Below are 20,436 nucleotides of genomic sequence, written 5' to 3'. Positions count from 1 at the left end.
TGTGGGCCTATACCCTGAGAAAACCATAATTCAAAAAGGGTCGTGTACCACAATGTTCACTGCAGCTCTATTTACAGTAGCCAGGACATGGAAGCAACCTAAGTGTCCATCAACAGATGAATGGATAAAGACGATGTGGCACATATATACAATGGGATATTACTCAGCCATAAAAAGAAACAAAATTGAGTTATTTGTAGTGAGGTGGATGGACCTAGAGACTGTCATACAGAGCGAAGTAAGTCAGAAAGAGAAAAACAAATACTGTATGCTAACACATATATATGGAATCTAAAAAAACCCCCAAAGAAATGGTTCTGAAGAACCTAGGGGCAGGACAGGAATAAAGATGCAGACATAGAGAATGGACTTGAGACTCGGGGAGGGGGAAGGTTAAGCTGGGACGAAGTGAGAGAGTGGCATGGACTTATATATACTACCAAATGTAAAATAGATAGCTAGTGGGGAGTAGCCGCGTAGCACAGGGAGATCAGCTCTGTGCTTTGTGACCATCTAGAGGGGTGGGATAGGGAGGGTGGGAGGGAGACTCCGAGGGAGGAGATATGGGGATATATGTATATGTATATCTGATTCACTTCGTTATAAAGCAGAAACTAACACACCATTGTAAAGCAATTATATTCCAAGAAAGATGTTTAAAAAAAAAGACTAAGCAAAACCACATGATTTATACCCAATACTGAGACTATATTTGAAGTAGGAACTAAGATTCTTTTGTTTCCATTTATTTATTCATTTAATCATTCATTTCAGTTGCTTGATGCTCTAGGAAAACAATTTTTGGAATTAGGGAGAGAACTAGAGTCTTGCAATGGGCTTGTCTACCTATCCATCCCTTCAAGCATATGTTGGGATGTACCTATTTGCCAAACACCATGTTAGATGCAGGAAGCAATACAAAGATGTGCAAACCTTGATCCCTCCTTTCAAGAAAAGCGTAGCACTCTGCCTGTCATTTGTAAGTGATATAGAGATAAATTTTGTTTTTGTTGTTCTAGGATAAATGAGACATGGATGTCAAGGAGGTAGTATAGTGGTTAAGGACAAAGGCTATGGAGTCAGACAGCCCTGGTTCTAATCCTAGATCTGCTAAGTAGACTGCCTTTGTCCTTGAGCAAGTTATTTGGCTTTTCTAAGCCTTGGTTTCCTCTTGTGTAAATCAGGTTAATGCTATCTACCTTGAAGAGTGGCTGAAGGAATTACATGACCTGATTATTAATTAGTACGCTACTATTTTAGTAGCATATAGTAAACCGACAATACCTGGTAGTTATTATTGGAATCATTATTGTTGTAGAGAGCCACAATACCAAGCTATGCTAGTTTTCATAAGACAGACACTGGGAGCCATGGAAGTCCAGAGAAGGGAGCACTCAGCGAAGGCCTTTTGGGGAATGACCCTTGGGACACTTAAAGGATAAGAGGATTTTCCATTGGCAGATATAAGGAAAAAGTCATTCCAGAGGAGTGAAAGACCCACCCCTCTGGGAGGGATATGCGCAAAGTAGGGAAGCAGGAGAGAATGTGACGAGTGCTGGGAATGGCGAGACATTCATTTTGCCATGAACAAAAAGCTCATGTTGTGATCTACTTTTAATGTATTCATTCTGAGTTTGAAATTTCCTTAAAGATATCTTGTCATGTCTCTCTATGTAGGAAATTGCCTCGATTATCCTAATGTTTTGCTGGTCTGAATTAGAAGGCAGTTACTTGAAATCTTGAAGATGATGAAATTTGTCTTCTGGAATTCTGGGCAACTTTTTCTCTGCCAATTTTCCATCTTGCTGGTGCCACCCACCCTGCCCAGTCAACCAGGATCTTCATTTACTTAAAAAAACTTCATTCATTTTTCTTAATACATATGTAATATATGTTTATTGAGGGGAAATTAGAACACATAAGAAAAACTATCTCTTGTGATCCCCGTGGTATTTGACTCAGCCATCCCCACAAAACACATTCTTAGAAAAGCTGAGAAACTAATATATAATAAGGTGCAAATGGTTTTCAATGTGGCCCCATTTAAAGGCCATTTGATTTTTGAAGAGGCATAGAGCTTCAAGGTAAATTACTTGGAATTTCAGCATCCATAGGCACATATGGACGTCATTTTGGGTGGTAAAATGATTTTTTTGAAGTATTTTGTACTTTAAAAATAAAAGTACATTATTGACCACTTATATATAGATGTTGATTTTATTTTTACTTTTTAAATTATTTTATTGAAAAATAATATATATTCCAAGAAATGCACATTTCTTTAGTGTACCGATTTTTTTTTTTTTTTTTTTTTTTGTGGTACGCGGGCCCCTCACTGTTGTGGCCTCTCCCGTTGCGGAACACAGGCTCCGGACGCGCAGGCTCAGTGGCCATAGCTCACGGGCCTAGCCGCTCCATGGCATGTGGGGTCTTTCCGGACCGGGGCACGAACCCGCATCCCCTGCATCGGCAGGAGGACTCTCAACCACTGCACCACCAGGGAAGCCCTACAGATTAGTTTTGACAGTTGCATGTACCTGTATAACCCTTATCCTTATCAAGATGTACATTACCATCACCACAGAAAGACCCCTCATTCCCCTTACCTGTAACCCCTCCTGCATAGGCAACCAGTCATATTTCTTTCACATAGATTCATTTTGCCTGTTCCAGAACTTCATATAAATGAAGTTTGTGTCTGGCTTCTTTCATTTAGCATAATATCTGTGAAATCCATAAATGTTGTGTATCAGTTTATTCCTTTTTATTGATTAATAGTATTCCATTGTATAATTATATTAAAAACTCTTGGCTTTCTATCCTGATCCACTGATCTATCTTTCTGTTTTTATGCCAGTACCACACTGTCTTAATTACTGTAGCTTTGTAGTATAGTCTGAAGTCAGGGAGCCTGATTCCTCCAGCTCCGTTTTTCGTTCTCAAGATTGCTTTGGCTATTCGGGGTCTTCTGTTTTTCCAAACAAATTTTGAAATTTTTTGTTCTAGTTCTGTGAAAAATGCCAGTGGTAGTTTGATAGGGATTGCATTGAATCTGTAGATTGCTTTGGGTAGTACAGTCATTTTCACAATATTGATTCTTCCAATCCAGGAGCATGGTATATCTCTCCATCTATTTGTATCTTCTTTAATTTCTTTCATCAGTGTCTTATAATTTTCTGCATACAGGTCTTTTGTCTCCTTAGGTAGGTTTATTCCTAGATATTTTATTCTTTTTGTTGCAATGGTAAATGGGAGTGTTTTCTTGATTTCATTTTCAGATTTTTCATCATTAGTGTACAGGAATGCCAGAGATTTCTGTACATTAATTTTGTATCCTGCTACTTTACCAAATTCATTGATTAGCTCTAGTAGTTTTTCGGTAGCATCTTTAGGATTCTCTATGTACAGTATCATGTCATCTGCAAACAGTGACAGCTTTACTTCTTCTTTTCCGATTTGGATTCCTTTTATTTCCTTTTCTTCTCTGATTGCTGAGGGAGATGCATGAGGGAAGGGATGTGGGAACAGATGTATGTGTATGACTGATTCACTTTGTTATAAAGCAGAAACTAATAAAAAAAAAAAGGCATATGACTTGAGTTCCTCATAGTCATTCAGCAACTTTTTTTTAGTACTTATAGAATGTGCTAGAGCGTGAACAAGACAGAGGTCCTGCCCACATGGAGCTTCCATTTCAGTGGGGGAAACAAGATAGACAAATAGGACAGACAGATGGACAGATAACCAAATGTGATATAATATAATATAATGTTGTACAGTTATGAGTGCTACAAAGAATTATAAATGGGATAAAGGAATAGAGTGATCAAGGTATCCTACTCTGTTAGTCGTTTTTTGCACTTCACTAGTTCTCAGTATGAGAAGAAGACATTAAGGGGAGGGGTGGTCACGTTTTGTTCCTTTGGGGTTTTCTGGTTTTGTTTGTCTTCCCCCATATCAATACAGGGCTTTTAGTGCCTCTTTAAAATATCACAGAGAGGTCTTAGGAATCATCTGGCATCTTGTTGTTTCTGTAGCTGGATAACTTAAATCTTATTCATCACCTGCCGAACTGGTCTTTCTGCAGAGATGTAGATACCATCTAAAATTTTTCTAATATTCTTGTTTTCAACTGTTTTGGCTTGCTGAATCAAAGCAGCTGAATTTGATGCAATTTCAATGTCATTTTCTTTGAGAATTAACTCACCTTTCTGGGCTTGAGGTACTGAACAAATGATGTCTGGCTTCACCTGAACCTGGAGCATCTATTTTTTGCCCAAGAAATTTCAGATTTCAACAAGAGACCTGTTCTGAGTAACAACATTGATGGGGAGATGAGCATACACAGACCTCATTTTGTAATGGAAACCCAACATAACGCCCTTGATCATGTTCTGTACATGATACAGGTCGTCGAAAAGTGGCCAGTTTCTTTCTGTATCCCCGCCATTTGTCAACCTGGAGCCTCTTTCTTTTGTTTCCAAGGAAACTGAGTTCTACATTGATATGATTGAAGTCCCTCCAAAAGGCTCTTCTGGTTCCCTTCACAGTAATTGTGTCCCTTCACACAGTAATTGTGTGAGGTCAGCATTTTCTGGAATGTCTGCAGTCTGATTGCTGAGAATGGTCTTCATCCTCACAGTAAATGCAGCAAAGAACAGTTTTTATTTTTAACAAACCTTGTGAGATAATTGTAGATTCATATGGAGCTGTAAAACAATTGTAATTCATAGAAATTCTGTTTCTCCCAATGGTAACATCTTGCAAAACTATAGTATAATATATATAATCTCATCTGTATCTACAAAAGAATCTTGCTGGGGTTTTGATAGAAATTGCATTAAGCCTGTATATCAGTTTGAGGACAAATGACATCTTTACTATGTTGTCTTCTAATCCATGAACATGGTATACCTCTCTGTTTGCTTAGATCTTCTTTGATTTCTTTTATGAGCATTTTTGTAGTTTTCAACATATAAGTCCTATACTTGTTATACTTACACCCAAGTATTTCATTTTTCTTGAACAATTGTAAATGATATTATTTTTAAATTTTTGGTATCCATTCATTTATTGCTAACATATAGGAATGTAGTTGATTTTGTATGCTTATCTTGTATTCTGAGACCTTGCTGAATGTACATTTTAGTTCTAGAAGGCTTTTTGTATATTCCGTAGGAAGTTCTATGTAGACAGTCTGCAAATAAAGACAGTTTTGTTTCTTAAAAAAAAAAAAAAAAAAAAACTCTTTATAAATTCTTCTGTTGACAGACATTTGGGTTATTTACAGTTTGGAGCTATTATAGATAAAGTTCCTATGCACATCTGTATACACATCTTTCATCTCTCTATCATTAATTTTTAGCAATTTGATGATGATGTACCCTGGTGTAGCCTTCTTTGTATTTATCTTGCTTAGAATTCATTGAACTTCTTAGATCTATAAGTTTGTATTTTCCATCAAACTTGGAAAATTTGTTTTTGCAAAAAATTTTATTTCTTCTTTATTATTATTTCTTTATAATATTGAAGAAATATTATTTCTTCAAACATTTTTTTCTGATCCAGGCTTTCTTTCTGTTAGGCCTATTACCTGTATGTTACACTACTTAATATTTTCCCATAGATCACTGAGACTATGTTCATTTTGTTCTTGTCATCCTTTTTTCTCTATTTCTCTCTACTTTTAGTTTGGATAGTTCCTATTGCCTGGTTTCAAATTCACTGATCTTTTCTTTTGCAGTGTCATCTGTTGTTAAGCCCATCCAGTGAAATTTTCATTTTGGACATTGTATTTTTCTCTTCTAGAATTGCCATTTGGTTTTTTTTTTTCACTTACCATTTCTCTATTGTTATTTCTTCTTTGTTTTCTCATTAAATTTATATTTTCCTTTTAATCTTTGAACAAATTTATAATACCTATTTTAAAGTCATTGACTGCTAATTTTATTCTTCTCTGTCATTTCCAAGGTGTTTCTACTAGACTTTTCTCCTGGTGATAGATCACATTTTCTTGCTTTTTTTTGCCCATCTGCTAATTCTTTTAGTGTATTCTGGACATTATTGATGCTACATCATTGACTGCCTGGATTTTGTTGTCTTCCTTGATAGATAGTTTAATTTTGTTCTGGTAGGCAATCAATTTACTTTTGAATCAGTTCAATCCTTTCGAGGCTTATTTTTAAATTTTCCTAGGTAAGACATTTAACCTAAGGCTAGCTTAGGCCCACCATTAAGGACTGGACTTTCTGAGGTCTATACTGAATTAATTGAGGATTTTCCACTGTGTTGGTGAGGACTCTAATGTCTCCCAGTCCTGTGCAATTTTCATTAGATTGAAATACAATTTCTAGGATACAAGGGAAGAGTTATCCTCTGGTAATTTTTGTTTCTTTGGTAGATGTTATTTTCCTGGCCCTGTGAAGTCTGCCCTGCATATGTACAGTGTAGTGTTCAGCCAAAGACTAAAGGAGACTTCTCTGCAGATTTGTGGATCACCTTCTTTGTATAGCTCCCTTGTTTCTGGTACCATATCACATAATTTCCAACCACCTCAGTACCGCTGAACCTCAATGCCTGTCTCCTGGGCTCATGTTTGGGCTCCCCTGTGTTGTACCACAGTACAACAAGTGCCTCCAGATAGAAAACTGAGTCAGTTATATGGCTCATCTTATCTGCTGCCCTTTTCTCAGAGGTCACAGTCTTTTGCTGCTTGCTATCCAATTTCTGAAATAGTAATTTCATATGTTTTCATTAGGCCATATGTATCCTGACCAAGTAAAAGACCACACAAAGTAATTCTTGTTAGTTCATTTTGAATATGGAGAAACTAATGCACTCACCATGGATTGTCTAATATATCTATATTACCAACCCATGGGAAAGCTGGAATAGTAGCAATATTTTTCAGCTCTTGGTTTCTCTAAACCCACCACAGAGTCTTTTAGAGAAAGTATCTGTAAGCAGATTATGAGGATAAATTGCTACTCATGGAAAGCAAACCCTATTTCATAGAGAGGCAACAGATATCAGGGTTCTAAGCTCTGATTTACTATAGAAGTCATTAGTAAAGTTCACCCCTGGATGCTTTTGGTCGGGTGGGGCCATGGAACTAGTTTTGGACAATGAGTTGTTAGCAGCAGTGATGTGTGTTAATTCCGAGGGAACACATATTGCTGGCTGAGTCTTTCAGTTTCTCTTTTCATTATGTCATGGTAACTGGCAATGTTCAAGATGATGGCTCTGTAAACCTGTGTCTTTGAGTGATTAAGTTGAGCAGAGACAGCTTCTTAACTCTCAGTGGACAGGTAGCATGGACAAGAAGTAACCCTTGTTTTAAGCTACTGAAATTTGGGGTGTTACATGTTTTCATGGTATAACTTAGCCTATCCTGAATGTCAGAGAGAACTTTGATAAAACTTGATTGTCTTGGGTTGGTTCTCCAGAAACAGAACCTGAGATAAAAATTAGCATGCAAGTGACTTACTAAAGAAGTGCTCCCAGGGGAGAATTCTAAGGGAGCGGGGGAAGCATGATAGGGAAGGGAAGAAGCTAAATTAAGGTGTGATCTCAGGCAAAATTCCCTCAGCTGGTGTGCTGCAACCTGATTTTACAGGGGAATTCTGCAGCTTAAATTATGCCTTGGTGTTTTCCCAACTCAAAGCAAAGGCGTTAGGCTTTCTTATGCCTACACATAGCCAGGGTTGGGGAGAGGAGGTTGGTCCATGCAGAGTCAGTAGAAGGCTGTACAAGGGCATCTGGGTGAAGCAGTGGTGTGGTCCACTACTGTGATCACGAGGGAGGAAGAAAAGGTTCTGTGCCTTCATTTTCAGTTATCTATAACAAGAGGACTCATAAATTTATTTTTTATGAAAATGGCATGGAATAAATGCACTGTAATATTATTTGAGGATAGAAATGCTAGTGGTTGCTGAAGTCTCAGATGGAAAGGCCATTTCTTCCTTATGTCAGTATGTTTTGACTGTTGATATATACTCCATAGTAGAGCCACTGAATGTTCCTCCCAAATATTTCTAATTTCTCCTACTTTCTCAGCTTCTGAATCAACTTAGAGCAAAACAGAGCTTCAAGATCTGCCTTCAGCTCATGTTGTTATTTATTATTTTCTGGCTACCATGCTATACAAAAAGACATGGTCACAATTGCATGTTTCCTTGTCACCACTTGATTTACCCCCTCACTTCCCAGCCTGAGTGATGGCTGCCTCTTTATTTGGCTTAGATCACAAGGTTTGGGGGAGCTTGTCTTAAGGGGAAATTTTTCTTAACTAAGAGAGCCGAATAAGTTGCATTGTCTTTCTGCTCTTTTGAAAGGTAAAGCAAATGGAATTTTGCCTGCCATGATTTGAAGTGAAGGTGTGTGCTTTTCTTGCTGTAGTTGATGGTATAGTTAGTGCTGAAGGCGGATCGGGGAACTCTGGTCTTTGTGGCTTTGGTGTGAGTGATGTGGAAAGACTTCTAAATTTGGTGCGGTAAAGTGGTTTGGGACCAATTGCCAATTCGGGAGTATAGAATCATACCCCTCTTTTTCTTTCCCTCCTTTTTTTGTGATCTCCCCTTCCCACACTCACGCCCCTTGTATTTGTTGACATTTCTGGACAGAGTATTTCCTTTTGCAATCTCAGTTCTTCATCTTGATTTTTAACCTGACAGAATGTCCATGATATTGGCATTATAGCTGGTGTGTAAACCAACTTCACTATTAACTTTGGCAAATCTTTACTGTCGCCTCCCACTCTATCTAGTTTCTACATATTAGCTTTGCCCTAATTGTTTAGAGTTGATCCTTCCCCTAGAATTTTCCGCCTCCAGCTCTGTCAACCCATTTCCCAAGATAACCTGTCAAATCAGTTGAGAGAATTGATGAGACTGGCTATTTGGCATTGTGTCAAGCCCACAAAACCTGGCTAACTCAGCTGAATTTTTCACTTTTTATTACTAACTGGGTGGGTACCATGTAGACAGTAGACATACCATGTAATTAGAACTCTCAGTCAGTAAGAAGCATTCTTCTCACCTTGTCCCCAGACAGCATTAGCTGAGAAGTCAGTGGTTTTGACCTTACCAGATTTGTGACCTAACTGGACACATTATCTAATTTCACTAGCATTTTGGAGTTTCACATTCCTGATGTGTATCTTAGGACAATTCTAGTAATATATCAAACATTTGCATGGCCCTTTGCGGTTTACAAAGTCCTTTTAATTGGGCTAGGGCATTTGTGTAGGCCCTGTGTGCACATGCCTCTCTCTCATGTTCATTCTATGTATTTCACCCCACCATAGACAACCAATTTTGGGTTTATTGGTTGTTGCTCTGTTGTATTCCCCCTTGAGAGATCCACCCCTTTCTCTTCACCTCAGTTTCCTGATTCTGACACATTGAGCTCTGTCTCTGCTTCTTGGACATACTCCTGCTTGTGAGACCCCCTGCCAGAAACTGATGTGATGGGACTCTCCACACTTAGCTTTCTGAAATTACCGCCTGCTTGTCCCATAATCGTGCTTTACCCTCTCCAGTCCTGTCATTTGTCCAGAGTCTTGTGGAACTAACTTCTGAGAATCCAAAATTCCAATCCAGTCTTTTCATGATGTTGAGTGAGATGTCTCACCTTACAGTCCCTTGCTTGTCCATCTCCATAGAGATGACAAAGCAGGCAGGGGACCTCACCTCCCAGTATAATAGTGAAAATTCACCCTTAACTCAAGATTCCTTTCCTGTTGCTAGAGTTACTTCAAATAGCCTGTTAAGTACACTGAGATATTTGTATGATAAGACCTTACCCAGCTGAAGAGCACTGTGAAACTGCAACTTTGCTAGCAGTCTCAGAATTAAGCATGCAATGAAAATGGTTAGCCAGTTCAGGAGATAGCAGCCATTAACTTAGACAGATAATACCTTGCACTTGCTGTATATTTGCTCACAAATAATACCTTGCACTTGCTGTATAATAATGAGTGCTATTAAATATGAATGGCCTCATTTGTCCTCCTGGCATGTGTGTCCCATAGAGAGTGACACATATGTATATGGCCATTTAGCATCTTGGGAAATGTAGCCTAGACAGGTTAAATGATTTTTATCAATAACCAAGGCTAACTATTAGGTGTTGAACCTTGGGAAGACATTGTATTTGGTAGACTCGTGCCATAAAAGCTGTAAATTAGAATGAGGGTGGGATGAGAAGCCAAAAATATAAACTGACTTGGGTCAACAGTGTTGGGACGGGTCAGCATGGGTCACAGTGCAAACAATAGAAACAGAAGAGGAGCTGATTAGGAGCTAGGAGTTCGGCCTATAGTGGAGTTGTCATACCTAAGGGCACAGGGGAAAGAAGAGCTAAACTGTGCTTCTCAAAGTTTAATATACATACTGATCTCCTGAGGATCTTGTTAAAATGCAGATTCTGATTCAGGAAGTCAGTGGTGAGTCCTGGCACTCTGCATTTATAACAAGCTCCCAGGTGATATTGATACTGTCTGTTACTGGATCACCTTGAATAGCCAGGTCTCAGGAGTCCTGGGCTGGGGACTGGAGAAGACCTTGCACCAGTAGGACTTCTCTTAGCTGAAGTCTCTTTTGAAAGCCCCAGATCTGTTTCTAGGATTGGGGAGGTAATGATTGTCAATGGGGCATATTGGGTTATGCCCACATCCTGGAAATCGACCAGTGATTTTTCTCTTAGGTTGCATTAGCAGCAACCCTACTCTTTAAAGGTTGGGGATTTTTCCCCCTGCATGATTAATTCAGTTGAAAGGAGAGAGAAGTCTTTGCAGTCAGTGTCTTTGTGAAGGACAAAGTATGTATTTGTTCACAGAGTTAAAAGAAATGACTGAAAAACGTTTTCCTGAAGGTATTTACAGCCAAGAGCCTCACTAAAACATCCACTACACATTGAATAGAGGGGGTGATAGGTTACACAAACACTCTGTCTCCGCAAATCCAAGCCAAGTCAGTGTTAAACGTCTCAGCAGCCAGTGGCTCCGTGCCACTTCAGTTTGCCAAGGGAGTGATGAAGGATGCCCAGATTGGAAAGCAAAACCTTGGGAGAGACAGCAAATTATGGCATCAACTTAATGGAAATATCAAATCTTCACCCAGAGGCTGACAGCTCCTGTGCCCCTATCAACCCAGAGTATTTGCTGAGACTTGTAGCTACTGGAAGAGAGATCAAAGTCCAAGAGGGAGAAAGAGCCTCACAGACCAGGGCCATACCAGGCTGAGGAGTGAGTGTATACGCTCATAGCTTGCAGCAACAGGCTTCAGAGAATCTGGGTCAGCTTTGCACTGGTACCCTGGGATTTTTCTAACATGAGAACTCAGTAGTATTAGGATGAGTTCACAATTCACTGAGAATTAATCTAATGAATAATGTATTTCCTTCTGTAAATGGAAATGATCTTAGTAGTGGACCCACCTCCTTCATGTAAATGCAGACCTATAATCTCACTCTAGATAAACTGTAGTCAGAACAACTGTGAAGAGCCTAAATCATGTACAGCCTTGCTTGGTAATGACCTTAGGCTCCATGCAGTAGGACTGAGGGTAAGGGATGTTCTTGCTCTCTGATCTTACAAATGGACATTTGGACTGCTTCTCACCCAGCTCTCTGGTCTTGGGAGGGACACCAGAATTTACAAGCTCAACTCCAGTAGGCCCTAAGGGTAGAGCTGGGTTAGTTTAGCCCCATCCACCCTTCATCCCAGGGCCCTTTGCAAAGCCAGTGGTGGGAGCTTTCTCAGGCTGTGGAACCAGCTTCTCAGAAGGGACATGAATCACCTCAGATGGAGTTTGAGACTGCCGATTAAGTCCCTGACCCTGCCCTCAGACAAGAGAGCTCACTAAACAAATAGGACTGGAAATAATAACCAGAAATCATCTCTAATAGGTAAACTCTGCAAAGCACTCATTACTTGATAGCAATTCATAAGCAGAGAAGACCTGTACATTAGAGAACATCACATCATTACAGCGAGCTACACAGAGCAAGTGTGTTTCCTGTTGGAAATGTCTGACTTGCCCCTTCTTAGGTGGTCAGTGGGGTTTTGCGTTAGACAGTGAACCACAAATTAGGGATTTTGAACACATTCCTTAGCCTCTCTGGACCTTGACTCCTTCCGTATAAAATAATATTAGAAGCCTACGCTTTCAGCTCTGATACTTTAATTTTCCTGTGCTGGACAAAAGCTATACAACGAGAGATGCTTCTGAACTGTGTGCTGTTTTGAGACCATTACTTGATATCTCTAAGCCTCTCTTTTCCTTCTAGCAATATTTGCTCCATCACAAATCTCATGATCATGGTTGAAAGATACTGGATTAAGACCAGTTTCTCTGTTAATCTCTAACACTTGGATTTGAGTTCATATATTTGGAAATCAATCTCCTGTAAGAGTACAGCAGCTGAAGGCAAACCTTTCTGGAATGTTGCGCCATTAACATGCCCCCTTAAATGCTTTAAAGTTTGACCCCGGACTAATATCAGCATAGCATGTGACTGTAGACTTGCAGCCATGAGCTTATCTATAAGCATTCTGAGTGTCAGTCCAGTTCTCTGTTCCTTACGGCAAAGAAACCAGGAGATGCCCTCTCCTCAGTGCTCAGTCAGTGCTTGGGGTCCCAAAGAGGTGGCAGGTAGCCAGGGAGAACGAGATCTGTTTTATTGTGCCGATTAATCATGAAGGGCAAGACGGGCATTGGTCTGGTGTTGGGCTTTTCTCCTGAGAGTGTGAGAACATTATTCTCCTCATTCCTTGCACACCAGGAACATTTGCTGCTGCTTCAAGCACAGAAAGGGTTGCATAAACATTTTAATATTGCATGAGGCTTGTATAAGATTGACTGAGTATGTGAATGCTAAACGCTTACACATAAAGAGACAGAGAGAGAGAGGAAATAAAAGAGAAAGAGAGAGATTTTTTATCAACTGGGGAGACTGTCTGTAGTAATTCAGAATGTTTTGATGATTCTCATTGTAGAATTTTGTTATGGTGATATACAGAAGCCGATGATAAATCAAGCCCCAAATGCCACAAACTACAGGGATATTTTCTGTTTTTGCTTGATTTTTCACACGCAGAAAAGTCTTATAAAATCACAGCCAGTCTCTCTTCCTTTCCCCCCAAGAGTTTGGGTTTTGCACTTGGATTTCTACTATCCCAGATGGAGAGGCAGGGTTCATATAGATTGTAGAACTATTGTGATTTTGTCCTTCCTACAGAACAGACAACCATGACAGAGCTTCTGGGGAGGGCGTGGTAGGGCAGCACAGGGCAGGCCAGTCCCAGGTGGGTATCTGTCACCTGAAAGGGCCTCAGGGAGGGCAGCTGTGTAAGGAAAACTTATTTTGTTTGGTTTAACATCCGTTGAGTCAGAAGAGCAAGCCATGGATCACCAGGCATCCTTAGTAATGATTCCCTAGCCTCCTGAACGTCTTTCTTGTAATCCCTCTCCTTCAAGCTCCACCACCTCCACATCTAACTACCTTTTTTTGTTGTTTTGGTTTCTAGCTTGTAACTATTCCTTAGATGCTTCCATGTTTCTTCATCTCTTTCCTAGTCCAAGTTCAAATCATCTCCTGTCTGAATCACTGCACTGGCATCCTAGATAGATTCCTTTATTTTCATCTAGTCAATCCCTGGTACACAATAGTGATTTTTAAAAAATAAAACATAAAATAAGCTTTTCAAGATAAAAACCTATTTCCATTACAACCATGCTTAAAATCACTCAGTGATCTCTTCTAGAATACCTTTAGATAGAAATGATCTTTAAGCTGGAGTATCTGGTCCTTCAGATCTGCCTCCTGCCTACTCTCCAGCTTCAACTGCCACCATTCCCTGCCTTGTACCTCATTGTTCAATCCTGTTGCTTTACATTCCTTGAAGTACCAAGTTCCCTTGTTCCTCTGGCTTTTCACACACACTTTGTGATATTTATTTAGTTCTCTCCTTCTCCTCCTTGACTGTAATTAGGACATGGACTGAACCATGCTCATCTTTCTCATTGCTGTGCCCCAGTGACTAACAGAGAACCTGGACTTGTGATAGGCATTCAGTATATATGTGATGAATGAATGGATGGACAGATGAAGAGATGAAGCAAAGAAGAGTCAATGTCTGGAACAGACTTTTTGTACTATAGCTCCTTCCACATATTGTACAGTCATTGAATTTAGAGATAGAGGCCCAACAGGGAGGGACCTTAGGGAGAATATGACCAACCACCTCATTTTATAGGTGAGGAAACCAAGTCAAGTGATTCACCCAACATCATACAGCTGCTAGTGGGCCAAGACTAGAATCAAGGTCTTCTACTGCCTATTCTATTAATCCTGTATCCCCTGCCATATCTCCAAAGATTTCATATGTGTCAGCTCTTAGAACTTTAGAGCTGGGAGGCATTTCTTTGTCATTTTATGAGTGAGGGTCAGAGAGGTAGAGGGACTTCCTCCAGGTCAGTTTTTGCAAATTGCCCAGGTCCTAGAGAACAGGATGGGCACCAGCCATTCAGTTGGAGCCACTGCCAAGCTGACGTGAGGCAACTCTTGAGCCAACAGCACGTGACTTGTGATGAGGCGTGAGGCCAGGACGGTGCCCCTAGCAAGTGGTCCGAATTCCGATTCAGCTATGCCAGGTTCACACTTCCTCTGCCTTCACCCAGCTGAGAGCTGGTTCAGCCTTTGTCTTCCCTTTGCCTAATTGCTCTGGCACTTTAGAACCCTAGGCAGGTCCTGTAAACTGCCAACAGATTCTAGACCAACCAGGTGGAATTCCAGATCTACCCCTTGGGCAGTGGGGAGCCATGGAACCACTCACCTTTCTGTGCTTTGGTTCCTGCCTTGGCTGAATCAGGAGGCATCCAGGGCCTGGGAGATGACTTTACTGTATTACTGTGAAAATGTACATAAAATCCTTTGGGCTCCTTAGGGAAAAGGACAGTGTAAATTCCAGACATCTTTGTTATTTCTTTCTGTAGAAGAAGACCTGGTTTGAGGCTTAGAAGCTAAGCAAATAGGGACTGAGAAGCTTTCTGAGATCATTTTGCTTACTAACAGGCCATGAGGAATGTCAGGAGAACATGGAGGATAGTCACCTTGGAGTGGCCCATCAGCCCTCAAATCCCCTGTTCTGTGCTAATCTTTAGGAGGGTGACTGTGGGGAGGAGTGGTTTAGACAAGATTGATTTTCCTTTGCTAAAACTTAATCCTGACCGACAGCAGGAGATTGAGTTTCTCTCTATTCCCCGAGGTCTGAGGAATGGGTACAACAGAGAGAGGTCAGGACAATTCAGTTCGTGAAATGCATTCCAGAGGTCTTCCCATTAGTGCCAGGAAGATGTCGGGACCTGAGTGGTCTGGAGTAACTGAGCTCCCCAGGATCACTCCAGATGTACTTTATCATGGGTGGGTGGCCAAGGCTGTGGGTGGTGATGGCTTCCTTTTCATTCTCATTTATGGAGGCTGGTCTTGGCCCTTTCAGGGAAGGAGGATTGAGGAAATTCAGGGATCAGAATTTCTTACTGAGAAGCCCCCAGGGTCCTGAAGTTCAGGGCTTCTTCACTTTCATCTCCTATGCAAGATAAATTTACCCAGATTACTGCTAGTCCTCCCGCAGTCTTCCCAAGAGGTAGATTCTTGGGGATGGGATGCAATAACAGAGAAAATGAAAACCAAGCAGGGTGGGAGATGGCAGAAGGTGGGGCTAGGGAGAGCTCTCTCCATGACTCGCACAACCTTCTTCTTCTTGATCTGGCACCAGTGGGTGGAAGAGCACAAGGTGGGTTCTACTTAGTGCCACAAATTTTATTGTATCTCACAGTTTTGGTGGGTCGGGTGTCCAGAAATGGCTTAGCTGTATGGTTCAGCCTCAGGGTCTCTCCTCAGGTTGCAGTCAAGTTGTTGGTCAAGGCTGCAGTCATCTGAAAGCTTGACTGGGGCTGGAGGATCTGCTTCTGTGATGGCTCATTCTTGGCCTCAGTCACTCACTATATGTACCTCTCTGTAGGGCTTCTTGACTGAGCTCATGACATGGTAGCTGCCTTCCCCAGAGGAATTGTTCTGTAACCTAAATTTGTGAGGTATATGCTACCACTTCCACTACATTCTATTTATTACAAGTGAGTTGCTAAAGAAAAAAAAAAAGGAGTATTAGAGAACTTGTGGACAGCCTGTTACCCAAGGCATCCCAATCTTAGGGACATATGTTTTCCATCTTCATGCCAAGTGAATGTGGGCACTGGAATTTTCCGTTCCTCACCTGCAGTGGGACCCAACCCCAAGAAAGACACATTGCATCCTGGCCCACTGAGGTAGCATCATGCATCAGGGAGTGTGGATGGCAAGCAGTCACTTCTGGTAACATCTTTCAGTGCACTGCTGACTGTGGGGAGGCTAGCTCTCCAAGTGAAGTCCTTTTAGCAAAAGAGAACAAAGGTGTACAACACTGTAAATCAACTATACTTTAATAAAAAATGATAATAAAAATAATTTTAAAAAGAGAGAACAGGTACATACATCCTCATGCTCCATGTATTTGTTTTAACCCTTACCTAATACCCTGACATAAGTGCTACCATACAATTGGTAACGTCAGATGGCAGTGAATTTTTCTGTACACAATAGGGGGATGTGAAGACATCAGGCTGGGTGGGAGTCTAGGGCTTCACACAGTTATCCCTCTCACGGTAATAATTGATAACACTCAGAGAACACTTAAAAGGAGCCAAGCACCGTTGTAAGCAGTGTTAACTAATTTTCTTCACTCAACAATTCTGTGAAATAAATGCTGTAATTCATTTACAGATGAGGAAACTGAAACACAAAGAGGGTATATAACATATCCAAAGTCAAATAAGCAGCAGAATGGTTTTGAGCCCAGCAGCGTCTGGCTGCTGAATCTGGGCTCTTAGACATAAGTCCTGGTGTCTTTACACATAGCCTTGAATGAAAAACAAAAACAAACAAAAAAAACTCCCCCCAAAACAGGGGAATAAGGCAATGTTTCTCTATTTGTAATGTGAGTATACATCTCCCAGAGTCCAGGGAAATCTGTTAAGATGCAGGTTCTGATTCAGTAGGTCAGTTGCGGGCTGAGTCTACATTTTTAACAGGTTCCCAGATGATGCTAATGGGGGCAGGGAGAGGGTGGGAACATTCTGAGTGACAAGATGTGCCTCCCCTTTCCCAATTCTTTTGGGACAGAGGTTCTCCACCCAGTCTGGACTTTAGAATCATGGGGGTAGAGTGGAGGGGGGAGATGTTAAAGAAAACAAAAATGAGAACAACCCTTCTGCCCAAGCTCCACCCTGAAAACTTCTGATTCACTTGGTCTGGGGGGTCTTCCTGGGGAAGCAGTATTTTTAGAAGCACTCCAGGTGATTCTCATGTGCAGCTAGGGTGTAGAACCAATACCCTAGGGATAAGTCTGCAGTCCAGGACAAGACTAGTCTTATTTCTTTTGGCAGAAGCTGTGGCATTGGGTCCCCAAGGTGAGGGCCACCCCATGCTGGGCCAGGCATTATCAAACTCTTTATCTGCTGTGGAGCTGCTGAAGGGACTGGGGACAGAGCAGCTCAGAGCTACATTCCGTATGCAACAGAGTATTCTCGGAGCAGAGCGCTAATGGGCTGCCTGGCTTTGGGGGAGAACAGCAGGTCCCAGGCTGGAAAGCCTGCTTGCTGTTCTGGCCAGCATGCGCTGGGGATGCAGTACACGCGCCTGGCTGGGCTTCCTCTGGCATCGCATTTTGCATGACACTTTTTGTTTTCATTATGCCTAAATTTGGCCTGCCCAGAGAGCGTGATTAAAATGAAAACCTTATTCTAACCGGGCTCAGAAAATGGGGGAAGGAATCTAAAAATAGGCCACGGAAAAGGGAAGAACTCAAATGACCAAGTTGGTTCAAACACACACACTTGCAGTAATTTCTCTTAGAGAGAGAAGACAGCAGTGACATCCACACAGGTGTTTGTATAATCCAGGTCACATCAAACTCCTATCTGCTTTACAAGTTCAAAGCCCTGGAAAAATGGAAGCAGACAGTAATAGGAAATAATAAGAGGAATAACAAGTCTTACTCCCTGCTTCTCGCACAGTGGAGCTTGGTGTGCCAAGAGGGTGTCTGTAATGGACTTTTGTTCTCTGCAGAGAAATACTGGGTGGTGGGAAGAAACATGTCCTTAACTTTCTAACACAAAACCTGAGGAGGACTGGCTATGGACACTTGGTTTCTAGTTTCATTCCTTGCTTTCTCTGTAATTAGATAACCCACCCTTAAGAGCTCAGCTTAAATTTAACTGCCTGTAGAAAGCACCCTCTAGTCCCCTGGCCTAAGTTAAGTTCTCCAGCTCCAAGCTCCCAACACCACTTCTGTTTCCCCATTAGGGGGCTTGCTTCTCTTTATTACTTTTGTTTAATCTGTGTTTAGCTCAGCCATACACCTCCATGGCCTTTTACAGTACAAGACACTTATTAGATGCTTAGTATGAATGAATGAATGAATGTATGAAGTCTTGGGAAAGACATTTAAGTTCCCTGGGCCTCCTTGTTCAAGTCAGTAAAATATTGATAGAGAGGAGTTTGGGCAGGTGACCTCAAAGCACCCTTTCTCTTCTGAGTCTCCATTAAGAAGGCTTTACTTTTTCTGGCCTAGCAGTCCACTCTTGAGGGACAGAGTGGTTGGCTGGGCACACCAGTGGTGGAATGCATGTCCCTAGCCTTGTTACTAAGACTTAGGAGCAGAAAAGATCACTAGAAGAGATACCATCTTGCAGTCACATTGTGTATTCATCTCACACCTCATCCCCTCAACACATTCGTGCTGTGTGACCTATAATTTATTCTAGTGGTTTGGTGTTGTGTGTGTGGGCTCTGGGGTCTTACCCTGGCTCAAATCCCAGGCTTTACTAAACTGTGTGACCTTGGGCAAATTACTACTTTCCCTCCCAGTGCCTCCATCTTGCCCCTTGTAAAACAGGAAGGATAATTTTTCTACGTTTTAAGGTTGTTATGAGGATTTAATGAGTTAATACACATAAAGCACTTAAAACAGGGCCCAAAGTAGGCACTCAATAAACGTCAGGTTTTTTTTTTTTTTTGGTAGGAGTTTATTAATTTATTTATTTATTTTTGGCTGTGTTGGGTCTTCGTTTCTGTGTGAGGGCTTTCTCTAGTTGTGGCAAGCGGGGGCCACTCTTCATCGCAGTGCACGGGCCTCTCACTATCGCAGCCTCGCTCCAGACGCGCAGGCTCAGTAGTTGTGGCTCACGGGACTGGTTGCTCCGCACCAGGGCTCGAACCTGTGTCCCCTGCATTAGCGGGCAGATTCTCAACCACTGCGCCACCAGGGAAGCCCAGGGTTTTTTTATTATTCGCATTCTCTTGTATATTCCTGTCTCTGCCCCTTTGTCTTTATTCATGAGCTCCCACTCCTCTACTGAAATCTGATTCAGCTTTCAAGGCCCAGCCCCTCATAGACCATAGATCACAGCCTGTCAAGCTGGGAGGAGCCGTGCAGATAATTAAATCCAAATAACCTCATTTTACAGATGAGAAGTCGGAGGCACAGGGAGTCTCAGCCAACTGCTCAAGGTAGCAGAGTCAGCTAGTGTAGCACTAGCCCCAAACCTGGGGGACCGACCCTACAGCCAGGGTTTTCCTTCTGACACTGGGTAGCCTCCCTCTTTGGAACTCAGAGCTCTTCTTGTTGGCGTCTTTCCTTCTGGTGCTTGCTCTCTTATGAAGTCTTTTCAGTAGGATGTGGTTAGTAATCACTTTTAGAATAGACTTTCTTGATTAATCTTACATCCCCATTTGTTAAGCAGGTTGTTTTTGTCCATAGTAGGTATTCACTACTAATATTAATGAGCTATATTGGATCAGGACATCATTATTTACAAAGTACTTCCTGATATGTTGCTATCTCATTGATGCAAAAATGCCAAGAGGCAGGGATTATTTTTATCTTCTCTAGAGAAGAGGAAACAGGGTTAGAGAAAGGAAGAGAATTGCTCAGAGCCACCCAGCCAACACAGAGGGGAACTTGTCTGTCTGCAAATGGCCCTGCTCTTCCCTTGCTTGCCCAAATGAATGAATCTATTACTTAACATTTCATGTGGATTTGTCTTGTTTCCTTCACTAGAAGGCCTGGGCCGTGTGTTAAGAATTATTTATATTCTCAAAGGGTCTACAGTAATCACAGCAGGCTCACAATATGTGTTTGTTGAAGAAATAAGTAACAGTTTTCACTGCTGCCTTCAACCCTAAAGAGGTAGGGTCTGTCCAGATACACACATATCGTTGGCTGTGTAGCCTTAATCCACTTACTTCCCAGGCTGTGTTTCTCTCTCTTCTTCTGTACAATGTGGTTAAAGCTATTTGCCTCCTTTCAAATTGTTGATGATGCTTTGAGAGCAGGCT

General features: G+C 41.5%; 1 protein-coding gene and 1 pseudogene across 2 annotated transcripts in view; one reads left to right on the top strand and one right to left on the bottom strand.

The window, feature by feature from the left end:
• Nucleotides 1-20,436, top strand: part of ALK (ALK receptor tyrosine kinase) — a gene marked incomplete at its 5' end in the record, with an annotated part of 729,367 nt that overhangs the window by 99,658 nt on the left and 609,273 nt on the right. The window lies entirely within an intron of this gene.
• Nucleotides 4,007-4,649, bottom strand: LOC309815861 (large ribosomal subunit protein uL6-like; annotated as a pseudogene). The gene has a single exon. The product of its transcript is annotated as a large ribosomal subunit protein uL6-like (transcript).

The sequence above is a fragment of the Mesoplodon mirus genome, assembly GCF_964341445.2.
Source record: "Mesoplodon mirus genome assembly, chromosome: 14".
NCBI lineage: Eukaryota > Metazoa > Chordata > Mammalia > Artiodactyla > Ziphiidae > Mesoplodon > Mesoplodon mirus.
Note: the sequence above shows the minus strand (reverse complement) of the source record. Positions and strands in the feature narration are given on the sequence as shown.